Source organism: Engystomops pustulosus, chromosome 5 (assembly GCF_040894005.1).
Source record: "Engystomops pustulosus chromosome 5, aEngPut4.maternal, whole genome shotgun sequence".
NCBI lineage: Eukaryota > Metazoa > Chordata > Amphibia > Anura > Leptodactylidae > Engystomops > Engystomops pustulosus.
The window spans coordinates 152,803,467-152,817,886 of record NC_092415.1 but is presented as its reverse complement, the minus strand read 5'-3'; the positions used below and the strand labels follow the sequence as shown (position 1 = coordinate 152,817,886).

The 14,420-nt window shown below is 42.3% G+C and overlaps 1 protein-coding gene across 4 annotated transcripts in view; it reads left to right on the top strand.

Moving 5' to 3' along the window:
• Positions 1-14,420, top strand: part of MYRIP (myosin VIIA and Rab interacting protein) — a 285,392-nt gene that overhangs the window by 143,678 nt on the left and 127,294 nt on the right. The gene's annotated exons all lie outside the window — the stretch shown is intronic.

Genomic DNA, 14,420 nt, shown 5'->3' with positions numbered 1-14,420 from the left:
CCAGTAGTTGTAGGGAGCTGTGTGATCATTTAGGACGATGGTATGGTCAGCTACGTACTCCCTCACCATCTTTCTGTAAAGATCAGCCCTACTCTGCCGAGACTGGGGACAGGTGACAGTGTCTTGCTGGGGTGACATAAAACTGGCAAAGGCCTTGTAAAGCGTACCCTTGCCAGTGCTGGAAAAGCTGCCTGCTCGCCTACTCTCCCTCGCTACTTGTCCCGCAGAAGTACGCCCTCTGCCGCTAGCGCTGTCAGAAGGGAAATACTGTTTCAGCTTGTGCACCAGGGCCTGCTGGTATTCATGGATTCTCACACTCCATTCCTCTCCAGGGATGAGAGTGGAAAGATTTTGCTTGTACCATGGGTCCAGGAGAGTGAATACCCAGTAATCGGTGCTGGAATAAATTCTTTGAACGCGAGGGTCACGGGATAGGCAGCCTAGCATGAAATCTGCCATATGCGCCAGAGTCCCAACGCGCAAGAATTCACTCCCCTCACTGGCCTGACTGCCCATTTCCTCCTCCTCCAACTCCTCTTCTTCGGCCCATACACGCTGAACAGTGAAGGACTGAAAAATGGTCCCCTCTTCTGTCTCGCCAACATTCTCCTCCTCTTCCTCCTCATCCTCCTCCACCTCCTCCGATATGCGCTGAGAAACAGACCTAAGGGTGCTTTGGCTATCAACAAGGGAATCTTCTTCCCCCGTCTCTTGTGACGAGCGCAAAGCTTCCGACTTCATGCTGACCAGAGAGTTTTTCAACAGGCCAAGCAGCGGGATGGTGAGGCTGATGATGGTGGCATCGCCACTGACCATCTGTGTTGACTCCTCAAAGTTACTCAGCACCTGACAGATATCAGACATCCACGTCCACTCCTCATTGTAGACTTGAGGAAGCTGACTGACCTGACTACCAGTTCTGGTGGAAGTTGACATCTGGCAGTCTACAATCACTCTGCGCTGCTGGTAAACTCTGGATAACATGGTTAATGTTGAATTCCACCTCGTGGGCACGTCGCACAACAGTCGGTGAGCGGGCAGTTGGAGGCGGCGCTGCGCTGCCCTGAGAGTGGCAGCATCTGTGCTGGACTTCCTGAAATGCGCACAGATGCTGCGCACCTTCGTGAGCAAATCAGACAGATTGGGGTATGTCTTGAGGAAACGCTGAACTATGAGATTTAACACATGGGCCAGGCATGGCACATGTGTCAGTCTGCCAAGTTGCAGAGCCGCCACCAGGTTACGGCCGTTGTCACACACAACCATGCCTGGCTTCAGGTTCAGCGGTGCCAGCCACAGATCGATCTGCGCCGTGATGCCCTGTAATAGCTCTTGGGCGGTGTGCCTTTTATCGCCTAGGCTCAGCAGTTTGAGCACCTCCTGCTGTCGCTTAGCGACGGCACTGCTGCTGTGCCTAGAGCTACCGACTGATGGCGCCATGCCCACGGATGGTAATTCGGAGGAGGAGGTGGAGGAGGGGTGGGAGGAGGAGGAGGCATAGTAGGCCTTTGAGACCTGGACCGAGGTAGGCCCCGCAATCCTCGGCGTCGGCAGTATATGAGCAGCCCCAGGGTCAGACTCGGTCCCAGCCTCCACCAAGTTAACCCAATGTGCCGTCAGCGATATATAGTGGCCCTGCCCAGCAGCACTTGTCCACATGTCCGTGGTCAGGTGGACCTTGTCAGAAACGGCGTTGGTCAGGGCACGGATGATGTTCTCTGACACGTGCTTGTGCAGGGCTGGGACAGCAAATCGGGAAAAGTAGTGGCGGCTGGGGACCGAATACAGAGGGGCGGCCGCCGCCATGAGGTTTCGAAAGGCCTCGGTCTCTACCAGCCTATAGGGCAGCATCTCCAGGCTAAGCAATCTGGAGATGTGGACATTAAGGGCTTGGGCGTGCGGGTGGGTTGCACTATATTTCCTTTTCCGCTCCAGCGTCTGGGGTATGGAGAGCTGAACGCTAGTGGATGCTGTGGAGGATCGTGGAGGCGAAGATGGGGTTTTCGCACGGGAGGTGTTTGGGCCGTGGTCCTGGGCAGGGGGCTGACTAGCAGATGACACAGGGGAAGGAGCAGTGGTGTGCCCGGCCGGAGGTGAATGGGCTTGGTGCCATTGAGTGGGGTTGCACACCACAGTCCGTCGGTCATCCGGTGTTCCTTTAAAGAACCTCCAGACTTCTGAAAATCTTGCCCTCGCCACGGGAGCTTGACTACGGGCAACATTTGGCGCTGATGCACCAGCTCTGGCCCTGCCTCTCCATCTGGCCCCACCACTGCCTCTTCCAACCTGTTCTGCTATAGGACTCGCCTCCGGTGTTCACCCGGCCTATCAACCCAGCTTGGGTCTGTCACCTCATCATCCTCCGATCCCTCAGTCTGCTCCCCCCTCGGACTTCCTGCCCTGACAACAACTTCACCACTGTCTGACAACCGTGTCTCCTCATTGTCCGACACCTCTTTACACACTTCTTCCACTACGTCAATAATGTCATCATCACCCACAGACTGCGACCGGTGGAAAACCTGGGCATCGGAAAATTGCTCAGCAGCAACCGGACAAGTGGTATGTGACTGTGGGAAGGGTCCAGAAAACATTTCCTCAGAGTATGCCGGTTCAAATGCCAAATTTTGCTGGGAGGGGGCAGACTGGGGGGAAGGAGGTTGAGGTGGAGGAGCTGGAGGAGTGCTGATTTCGGTGACATGGGTGGACTGCGTGGAAGACTGACTGGTGGACAAAGGGCTAGAAGCATTGTCGGCAATCCACGACATCACCTCTTCGCACTGTTCTGACCTCAACAGTGCTCTACCACGAGTCCCAGTAACTTGAGACATGATGAACCTAGGGAGTGTAGCTCTGCATCGTTCCCCTGCTCCCTCATCAGCAGGTGGTGTCTCACCCCGCCCAGGACCACGGCCTCTGACCCCTGCAGTAGTTGGACGCCCACGTCCACGCCCTCGTCCTCTACCCCTAGCCCTCGGGTTAAACATTTTCCAAATTAAAGTGTAAACTTAATTTTTTTTTTTTGTGTGTGTTTTTTATTTATTTTTTTTAAACAAAACGATGCTATCCTATTGCTATGGCTAGTTTCTAACCTACACTGACAGCACACAACTGGATTTTGTGCTGTGCCTGATGACTTTGAGCTATAAAAAGAAATAAAGGTAAAAAAAAATAAATCAGCAGACTCTGCCTAATTCTAATGAAACCCCTAATAAATTGTCCCACTTCGGTGTTTGAGGTGGATATGCGTGTCACTAAGAGCTAAACACAACGGTCGCAAGTCTCCCAGCAAATTCCTCACAATATGGTACTAGCTGCACTACTAATGCCAGCAAGCCCAGTCACAAGCAAACAAAAGAAAGGAAAATATAACGCTATTGTAGGCCTAAGTAAGCCGTTGGGGTTCTCCTATGGCTATTTTCTAGCCTACAGTGAAAGCACACTGCTTTGCAATATGACTATGAGCTATAAAAAGAAATAAAGGTAAAAATAAATAAATCAGCAGACTCTGCCTAATTCTAATCAAACCCCTAATAAATTGTCCCACTTCGGTGTTTGAGGTGGATATGCGTGTCACTAAGAGCTAAACACAACGGTAGCAAGGCTCCCTGCAAATTCCCCACTATATGGTACTAGCTGCACTACTAATGCCAGCAAGCCCAGCCACAAGCAAACAAAAGAAAGGAAAATATAACGCTATTGTAGGCCTAAGTAAGCCGTTGGGGTTCTCCTATGGCTATTTTCTAGCCTACAGTGAAAGCACACTGCTTTGCAATATGACTTTGAGCTATAAAAAGAAATAAAGGTAAAAAAAAATAAATCAGCAGACTCTGCCTAATTCTAATCAAACCCCTAATAAATTGTCCCACTTCGGTGTTTAAGGTGGATATGTGTGTCACTAAGAGCTAAACACAACGGTAGCAAGTCTCCCTGCAAATTCCTCACAATATGGTACTAGCTGCACTACTAATGCCAGCAAGCCCAGCCACAAGCAAACAAAAGAAAGGAAAATATAATGCTATTGTAGGCCTAAGTAAGCCGTTGGGGTTCTCCTATGGCTATTTTCTAGCCTACAGTGAAAGCACACTGCTTTGCAATATGACTTTGAGCTATAAAAAGAAATAAAGGTAAAAAAAAATAAATCAGTAGACTCTGCCTAATTCTAATCAAACCCCTAATAAATTGTCCCACTTCGGTGTTTGAGGTGGATATGCGTGTCACTAAGAGCTAAACACAACGGTAGCAAGGCTCCCTGCAAATTCCCCACTATATGGTACTAGCTGCACTACTAATGCCAGCAAGCCCAGCCACAAGCAAAAAAAAGAAAGGAAAATATAACGCTATTGTATGCCTAAGTAAGCTGTTGGGGTTCTCCTATGGCTATTTTCTAGCCTACAGTGAAAGCACACTGCTTTGCAATATGACTTTGAGCTATAAAAAGAAATAAAGGTAAAAAAAAATAAATCAGCAGACTATGCCTAATTCTAATCAAACCCCTAATAAATTGTCCCACTTCGGTGTTTAAGGTGGATATGTGTGTCACTAAGAGCTAAACACAACGGTAGCAAGTCTTCCTGCAAATTCCTCACAATATGGTACTAGCTGCACTACTAATGCCAGCAAGCCCAGCCACAAGCAAACAAAAAAAGTAAAATAAAACGTTATTGTAGCCCTAAGAAGGGCTGTTGGGTTCTTGTAGAATCACTCCTGCCTAACACTATTCTAATAGAACAGCCTAACGCTTTCCCTGACCAGCAGCAGCTCTCTCCCTAGCGGCATCCAGACAGAGAATGATGCGAGCAGCGCGGGCAGGGGCTAGTCTATTCCAGGGTCACCTGATCTGGCCAGCCGACCACTGCTATCGACGTGTAAGGGTACCACGTCATGCTGGGTGGAGTGCAGAGTCTCCTGGCTTGTGATTGGCTCTGTTTCTGGCCGCCAAAAAGCAAAACGGCGGGAGATGCCATTTTCTCGAGCTGGCGAAATACTCGTCCGAGCAACGAGCAGTTTCGAGTACGCTAATGCTCGAACGAGCATCAAGCTCGGACGAGTATGTTCGCTCATCTCTAATGAAAATCCATAACATAAAAATTCATCACATGCACATTTATCACCTAACTGCTCTTATATGACATTGTTACATGTAATTATTTATAAAGTTCAAATCAACACTGAGTGGTGAGAATACCGAGTGAAGCATAGTTTCAGCACATGGATTTAACAAGCAAGGTCGATAACCCCCAACTTTGTGTGGCTTTTAATCTTGTGTTGTTTTGAGTTTTTATAAATCATTACATCTAACAACGTTATATAAGAACAGTTAGGCAATAAATTTGCATGTGCAGAATTTCCATGTTTTATTACAGTAGTTCATTAAATTTGTACATTTTATTTCTTATATGTACCATGTTCACTAGTGTCAGTCTTTTTCTCACTTACCTAAGTAAAAGCACATAGTGCAAACACCAGTGACTACACAAAAAGAAAATAGACAAACTTAAAGGAAATCTACCATTAAAATCGAGCATGATAAAACAGGGACACAGGCACACTCATAGATCCAGACATAAAGACTATTACCTTGCAATGGGTCTGGAAGGGCTGCTGTATACATATGTGTTACTGTACACACATGTATAAGGCTGAAGGAACTTCTCCTTTTTAGATCTATAGGTGAGTATCAAACTTGGTAGGTGGTTTAGGTGACCATGGACTCCTCAGAGGCCTTGGGGGCCACTTTAATTGCACATATTATAACCTGCTACTGAATCATTGAGGCAGGTCATCACTAGACACTCACCTGGGACTTTTCTTTCGGCAGTAACTTGTTCTTCTCAGTTGATTACAACGATTCTTTCAAAATGTTTGCAAATTTTCCTTATAGTGTTTTAAAAATAGACGTTGACTTTAAGGCTGCATCACTGGTACGTTAATGTTATCTACCTGGCCGGTTAGGTTATTCTAGCATGTTATAGAATTGATATATTAGAAGCAACTAATAAATTACTGTATTGTCTGTTATGTAGGGAACAGAACAGCCTGCATGGACAGGAAGGACAGACAAGGACAGTGAATCCTTAGTGTGCACTAGGACTTTTTCCCAACTGCCTTTGCCTAATTGCATAGCCTACGCCAAGCGGCAAATGACAGCCGGCAGACATTACCTGATTGTGCTGAAGTGCAAACACAGAGACACAGACAGGACCATATGTAACATGAAGGATGAGCAATACAACATCAAAAACCCACAAGTTCCTTCTTTTTATAGATAAGAACTTTATTTGGGGCTCTTTAAGTGGTTTATACCCAAAAATGAATTCTTAGTACTTCAAAAGTCCAGACTATAGCTCTTTAGATGCTTCAGTCACTTCAGTCAGGAGACACACGAGTCACTTGAGGCCAATCCTAGACTTAATGTCATCTACTGTAGCTCTGTACTCCACACCAACTAATAATGTCTCCTTAGAGGCTTAAACTCTCTCTCACCATGGAAACTGCACCTTGTCTCAACTCTCCAAGCCCAGTCAATTAGAGGTGAACACAAATCTCTTACTGATCTGGTGGGTCCTAATGCCGGGATGATAAACTACCTTATATACCTTTATCTATATTATATAATATTGGTAGTGTCACCCCCTTATACTTGCAAACACCAGAGAGAAGTCAACAAGATATAGGTCACAAGCCAATGGACAAATGCAGTACAAAATCGGTAGGCAAAGGTATGTTCAGAAAACAGGCAAAGGTTGAAAGAAACCAAGATACAGAAGTGAAGATGAACGCCAGGTAGCTCCAAATAAGACTACCGCAAGCAAGGAGCAATAAGTCTGGGAATCTTTCATGAGATGTCATAGTCTTGGTCCAGAAGATGATTGGATCAGTTCTCTGACATGCAGACAGGGCAGAAATGTGAGTGGAGTGAGATTCTGTCTATCAAATCAGAGTAAAGTCCTCAGTAGGCAAACTGTGTGGTAGCTATAAATTAAGGCTGCTAGGAACAAAGTGTTCAGACTAGAATCGATAGAATTAAAGAAATGACACTTAGTGCACCCTCACTCAGAGCATGTCACATGGTACATTGTCTTTTTAAAAGGATGTCTTCAACTGTCAGAAAGTAGGACTTTTATCATTAAGCGACAAATACTTCTAGTGAGAATAGGATATTTTATGAAACAATGCAATTAGATGGGAAATGTGATAAAGGATCTATAGGATGTCTAGGATGAGTTATGTGAGGGATAGGTCATCAACATCAGAATAACGTGGGTATGAAATACAGGATCTGAAAATCCCTGTAATATTCCATTTCCATCAAATAATAGCAGTTCTTGGTCATTTGGACATTTTTAATGGCTCAAATCTTTCTGATCAGAATATATAAAAACAATATAAATATTTTGTACCATTTATAAACATTGACAAACACAAATGAATGTATACAGCATACTGTAGCTTTGACTCTGTGGAATATGACAAAACAAAGCAAGAGCAAGTAAATGACAGTTTCACCCAATGGACAAATGCAGTACAAAATCAGTAGGCAAAGGTATGTTCAGAAAACAGGAAAAGGGTGAAAGAAACCAAGATACAGAAGTGAAGATGAACGCCAGGTAGCTCCAAATAAGACTACCGCAAGCAGGGAGCAATAAGTCTGGAAATCTTTCATGAGATGTCATAGTCTTGGACCAGAAGATGATTGGATCAGTTCTCTGACATGCAGACAGGGCAGAAATGTGAGTGGAGTGAGATTCTGTCTATCAAATCAGAGTAAAGTCCTCAGTAGGCAAACTGTGTGGTAACTATAAATTAAGGCTGCTAGGAACAAAGTGTTCAGACTAGAATCGATAGAATTAAAGAGGGATAGGTCATCAACATCAGAATAACGTGGGTATGAAATACAGGATCTGAAAATCCCTGTAATATTCCATTTCCATCAAATAATAGCAGTTCTTGGTCATTTGGACATTTTTAATGGCTCAAATCTTTCTGATCAGAATATATAAAAACAATATAAATATTTTGTACCATTTATAAACATTGACAAACACAAATGAATGTATACAGCATACTGTAGCTTTGACTCTGTGGAATATGACAAAACAAAGCAAGAGCAAGTAAATGACAGTTTCACCCAATGGACAAATGCAGTACAAAATCAGTAGGCAAAGGTATGTTCAGAAAACAGGAAAAGGGTGAAAGAAACCAAGATACAGAAGTGAAGATGAACGCCAGGTAGCTCCAAATAAGACTACCGCAAGCAGGGAGCAATAAGTCTGGAAATCTTTCATGAGATGTCATAGTCTTGAACCAGAAGATGATTGGATCAGTTCTCTGGCATGCAGACAGGGCAGAAATGTGAGTGGAGTGAGATTCTGTCTATCAAATCAGAGTAAAGTCCTCAGTAGGCAAACTGTGTGGTAACTATAAATTAAGGCTGCTAGGAACAAAGTGTTCAGACTAGAATCGATAGAATTAAAGAGGGATAGGTCATCAACATCAGAATAACGTGGGTATGAAATACAGGATCTGAAAATCCCTGTAATATTCCATTTCCATCAAATAATAGCAGTTCTTGGTCATTTGGACATTTTTAATGGCTCAAATCTTTCTGATCAGAATATATAAAAACAATATAAATATTTTGTACCATTTATAAACATTGACAAACACAAATGAATGTATACAGCATACTGTAGCTTTGACTCTGTGGAATATGACAAAACAAAGCAAGAGCAAGTAAATGACAGTTTCACCCAATGGACAAATGCAGTACAAAATCAGTAGGCAAAGGTATGTTCAGAAAACAGGAAAAGGGTGAAAGAAACCAAGATACAGAAGTGAAGATGAACGCCAGGTAGCTCCAAATAAGACTACCGCAAGCAGGGAGCAATAAGTCTGGAAATCTTTCATGAGATGTCATAGTCTTGAACCAGAAGATGATTGGATCAGTTCTCTGGCATGCAGACAGGGCAGAAATGTGAGTGGAGTGAGATTCTGTCTATCAAATCAGAGTAAAGTCCTCAGTAGGCAAACTGTGTGGTAACTATAAATTAAGGCTGCTAGGAACAAAGTGTTCAGACTAGAATCGATAGAATTTAAGAGGGATAGGTCATCAACATCAGAATAACGTGGGTATGAAATACAGGATCTGAAAATCCCTGTAATATTCCATTTCCATCAAATAATAGCAGTTCTTGGTCATTTGGACATTTTTAATGGCTCAAATCTTTCTGATCAGAATATATAAAAACAATATGAATATTTTGTACCATTTATAAACATTGACAAACACAAATGAATGTATACAGCATACTGTAGCTTTGACTCTGTGGAATATGACAAAACAAAGCAAGAGCAAGTAAATGACAGTTTCAGATCACATTTGAGTGTAAGTGACAATGGAGAGAGCTTGAAAGCTGGATTTTAAAGGATACAGTAAGTTCACATGGATGCCCATGGTCACTTAGGGGAAAAAGATAAAGCTTTGCTGTCATTTAGTTGTCAGCAGGAGCTAGATGAGGATAACATATTAATGGCCTGTGACAACAGGGACGTGCTTTATGATGAATAAAATATTGTACTGAAAGTGTTTGCATTGTACAGGACCTTATTCACTGGATGGCAGTGTTACATGTCACAGAACAGCATCCACCCTGGAAAAATTATGGTGCTGAATCCATAAACTTTGGGTGGAGTCTCAGACTATCCACGGTTTGTAGTACCGTACATAACTGTGGAGACACATCGATTTGCACAGAGTGGACAGTATATGGTAAAATTCTTTGCAGTCTTTGTTCATTTCTTCATGGTATCCCTGGTATTACTTTGTGCAATCACTTTTACTTAGCTTAATTTGTTGGCATCTCTCTTCTGAAACCTTTCAAGAAAAACATGCATGTTATTGGCAAAAGAATCCTGAACATTTAGCTGGCAGCTTTACCAAATAGTCTGACAAGTAGCTCATTTGTGAAGCCTGAGGCAATGACTAACACTGAGGCTCCCAATAAATACTGGATGAGTAAAGAAATACAATATATTGGTAAAGATGAATTCCTTCATTAAAAAAAGAAGTAGATGTTATAGGGCAGTGATGGCAAACCTTTTAGACACAGAGTGCCCAAACTACAACCAAAACCCACATATTTTTCGCAAAGTGCCAATGCGTCAATTTAAGCAGTAACATATTACACCCTGCTCTTTCACAGGTTTAAAGTATATAGGCACCTGAGGACACCAATACAGTAGAAAGAAGAAGACGTTTGGATTATCATTGTAGGGTCCTGGGCTCTCTGGGACTGCAAGAGGCCTTGAGTCCTGTCTGGCGAACTCTGTGCTGGGTTGATGGCTCAGGTGCCCATAGAGAGGGCTCTGAGTGCCACCTCTGGCACCCGTGCCATAGGTTCACCATCACTGTTATAGGGAGTCATTCAACTTAGACTTTTCCATTATTTTTCCTCTTATATTTGCAACATTTTGTGAACCATTTGCATTTTTGTGTCAAAAAGGAGTACTTTTTTACATGGATTGTAGCCATGGAAACACTTATGTTGGTTCAATCACACAGACTGAGCACATTGCTGGCTGAACAGCAGTACTGGGACTAGAAAAGTTCTTACAGCAATAGCGCTGAAGTGTGGCCAGCAGACAGGGACTCTTTGGACCATATTTCTGAATGACGCAAGGACTCCCAAAATTTTGGGACAATACCGAGCAAAAGCCCAGAAATATATTCTAGCACCTTCTTTATGAGACCAGCACACACAGACAAACATGTTTTGTACATGGGCTGGGCCTGGGCATAAATTTGTGAATTTAAAAAAGTCTAAAAAGTATAGATGTTTACATCAGGATTCAAATCTCAATGGGTTTTCTGAAATGAAAAATCTCTGATGCGACAATTTTAACAAAAAACTGAAATAAGTGCAATTATACATGAGCCGCCCCTTTATTTGAGGGCATTACAACTTCATTGATCAGAAACTAATCTGCCGTAGTGTAATTCTATGGAATGAGCAGTCTGCTGTAGCGGTCCATGCCGCACTGAAGTATATACTTTAGTTTTAATGAGCACAGCTCTGATCCCATAGTCACTGATCCACAGCAACCTTCTTTGTAATAAGCACAAATCTTTGTACCAATTCCTGTAGGCAAAGACATACATTCATACATTATAATAAACACAGACCTCTGAAGCCATGGTAGAGGTTAAATGAGCTCATTGGAACTCATTTGCTATTGTGGTTGCAAGTTGACCTTATTGTAACATGCACAGAAACCTGGTGCTTGCAAATAATAATAATAGTAATAATAATAATAATAATCTTTATTTATATAGTGCCATCATATTCTGTAGTGCTTTACAAATCATAATCTCTTAAAATATTCTATTGGGACCATTTGAAAAGCTTACTATTGTTACTCCCCAAATGCTTTAGCAATTGGAAGCAAACTCTAATTTCGGCACTAAATAAAAGTCAGTAACAATTTATCAATGGATATTGAAAAACATCTGTAAAACCTTTATAATATTCACACCAGCAGTCACGGGCAGTGGGCACCTTTCAACACACCACAATGGTTTATTGATAGATATTATTTGTGATGAGCACTGTGTGTGTACTGGAGGACCATTAGGCCCATGTGGTCCAATCATTGACTTCAGCTCCCTTCTTCAGCATTTACAAAGGACCCCTGATGTCTAACATTACTGCACTGACCCACGTTCCACTAAAGGGGAATTATGTATTGTAGGAAGCCAACAAGATCATACTTTTTGGGGGCTTGAGAGGGTAAGCTGAGTGGCTTTTTAATGTGAGAGAGAACCCTGAGGTGAACATTATGGTTTTGAAAGGCCACTAAGAGGCATGCAGGGGGGGGGGGGCATTATACTGTTTTTAATGCCACTGGGGGGGGTATACTTTGCTGGGGATACTATACAGTATTTGAGGAACCAAGAAGATATGTCATTTAGGGAATGATTTGGACATGGTGCAATGTGCTCAGTGGAAAGGTTAACCCTAATTTGGGGAAAAAATGGGAGGCAAGTCACATTTAGGAGATTTGTCTTGTTAGGCTACATGCACATTAACTAGGCATTTTTCACAGTCAATATGATTCAGTTTGGTATCTTTTTTGCATGGAACCTTAGTTGAGTGGTTAATTAATATATAACGTCCATGGGCACTGATCCATTAAAATGTATTGCATACAGTGCAGCTGTGTGCCACCGGTTGTGGCCAAATCACCTAGAAAATGTCCTGAACTGGAATTCTAGTAAATTCATAAGCACAGATATTTAAGAAAAGAATATTTAATATTACTTAAAGGAAATCTACCAATTAGTAATCGGCTTTTTTAATTAAACATACCTTCAGACAGCATTTGTTATGCTGATATAGAAATTGATCTTAGCTTCTACTGTCACTAGGAGTTTTCTGCAAAAAATTAATTATAAGTTAATGCAAATTATGCTCTGTGGCTCCTCATGCCGTCACGCATGCTCTGTTATTATCCTAATTATGCATGCCTCCAGTGTGCATTTCATAAGCATGGCCGTCTCCCTTTCCTCTTCCCAAGACCTGGTGATGTCACTGAGCTCTCGAGAGCTGTATCGCACATATACTAGCACTTAGTTTGGAGACTTCTATCAGTTCAGAGTCTTCGGATAGTTTGTGCAGCCACACTGCAAAGCAGTCGGCTGCACACTATCAAGTGCTAGCGCGCCAGAGCTCAGTGAAGTCTCCGGGAAGGGGAGGGCAGGCCGTGCTGTGACATGCACACCGATGGCATGCATAGAATAATAATAGAGCACCGAGCCGTCTATATGACGGCATCAGGAGCACCAGAGGATCATTTACATAAACTTATAATTGAGTTTTTGCAGAAAATGCTTAGTTACAATAGAAGCCAAAATCCGTTCCTGTATCAGCATAACAGATGCTGTCTGAAGGTATGTTTGGTTAAAAAGCCCCTTACTAAGTGGTAGATTTCCTTTAAACGCCTCTTGTATGAAGAACTCCTCTAACAGTATAGCAGGAATATTTATCTGAAATGAGGTTATTAAAGTTGCTGAAATGGAAAATGCTATTTTCTATATCATTAACACTCGTAATTGTTTATATTCTGTGACTGGCGCAATAAAGTCTCAGTAGTTTCCGTTTATTGAAATAAGTTATTACCAATTAATTGTAAATAGGTTGTGTCAATGTGAAACAATCGTGGCAAAAGCAAATAGTTACATGTTGTTCCGGAATGCTCCATTAAGCATTCAGTTAATATAACTATCTGGGTGTATCATTGCTATGAAAATAGCATAGACTGGGATAATTAGTATTCCAGTGATTTTGTGAACACGCACAATGATGTCACAGCTGGCTTAACCCATTCACTGCTATCGGGACTTATAACTGGGATTGCTCATTTTTCAGCCTGATTGTAGTTGATGGATGCTGTGAGGATTGTGTGTTTGATACATTCTTCCTCTCACAGAATCTCATTAGAGCTGTGAATTATTCTGCAATCTCTCCCTGCTATCTCATTCATGCTGTGTGTGTCAGATTTATTTCATGGGCAATGGGTAACATATATCTGCATTGTAGAGAAAAAGCAAGCTTTCTGCATGTTTCAATATACTGTTCACTAGGATCTGAATATTCGGAGCTTGACATGAGTTAAACCTTTTAGGTACTGGTAAGTGTTTGGAATTAACATATGTGTTGTTAGTGTTGTTTTTTTTTTTTTTTGCTGGTATCTATCTTAGCTTGGCTTTGTATAAAGGAAAAAATGCAGTGTCTACAGGAGATATGCAAATCATCCCTGTGACAGTAACTTCAATTGAATATTTTACTCAAGAAAGAAATAGAAGTATTCTGAGGTGGATTTGCTGGAGCTTGACATATCATGTTGATGAATGGCAAATACTTATGTTACTCTCCCCTTTATGAAGTTTTACTGTTTTTGATGCAGGTGATAGGTACAAGCCCTTTTTACAATTACATTTGAGTTTATTTTTTTTTTCATTGATACAAATGTTTAGTGTTGAGGGAACCCACACCCCCAAATTCGGGTCCATACCAAACATGGTAGGTTCGGGCCCATTACCCCATAGCTGGACATCAGGCCTCAGGTTCGTGTATAGGAAAACTCGGCAAGCTGGTTGTCTGTACAGCATCATCCAGTGTTCCGTTACACTACCGGATTTAGTACTATTTGTATCATACAGTGTTCCATTAAAGGACCAGTTTTTGTACTATTTGCATTCACAGCATAAGACAGTGTTTCATTAAATACCAGTCTTTGTACTATTTGCATTTAAAGCATCATAGAGTGTTCTGTTATACTGCCAGTCTTAGTACTATTTGCATCACACAGTACAGTATTAATTTCAGCAATATCTCATACAGTACTGAAGATGCTTTAAA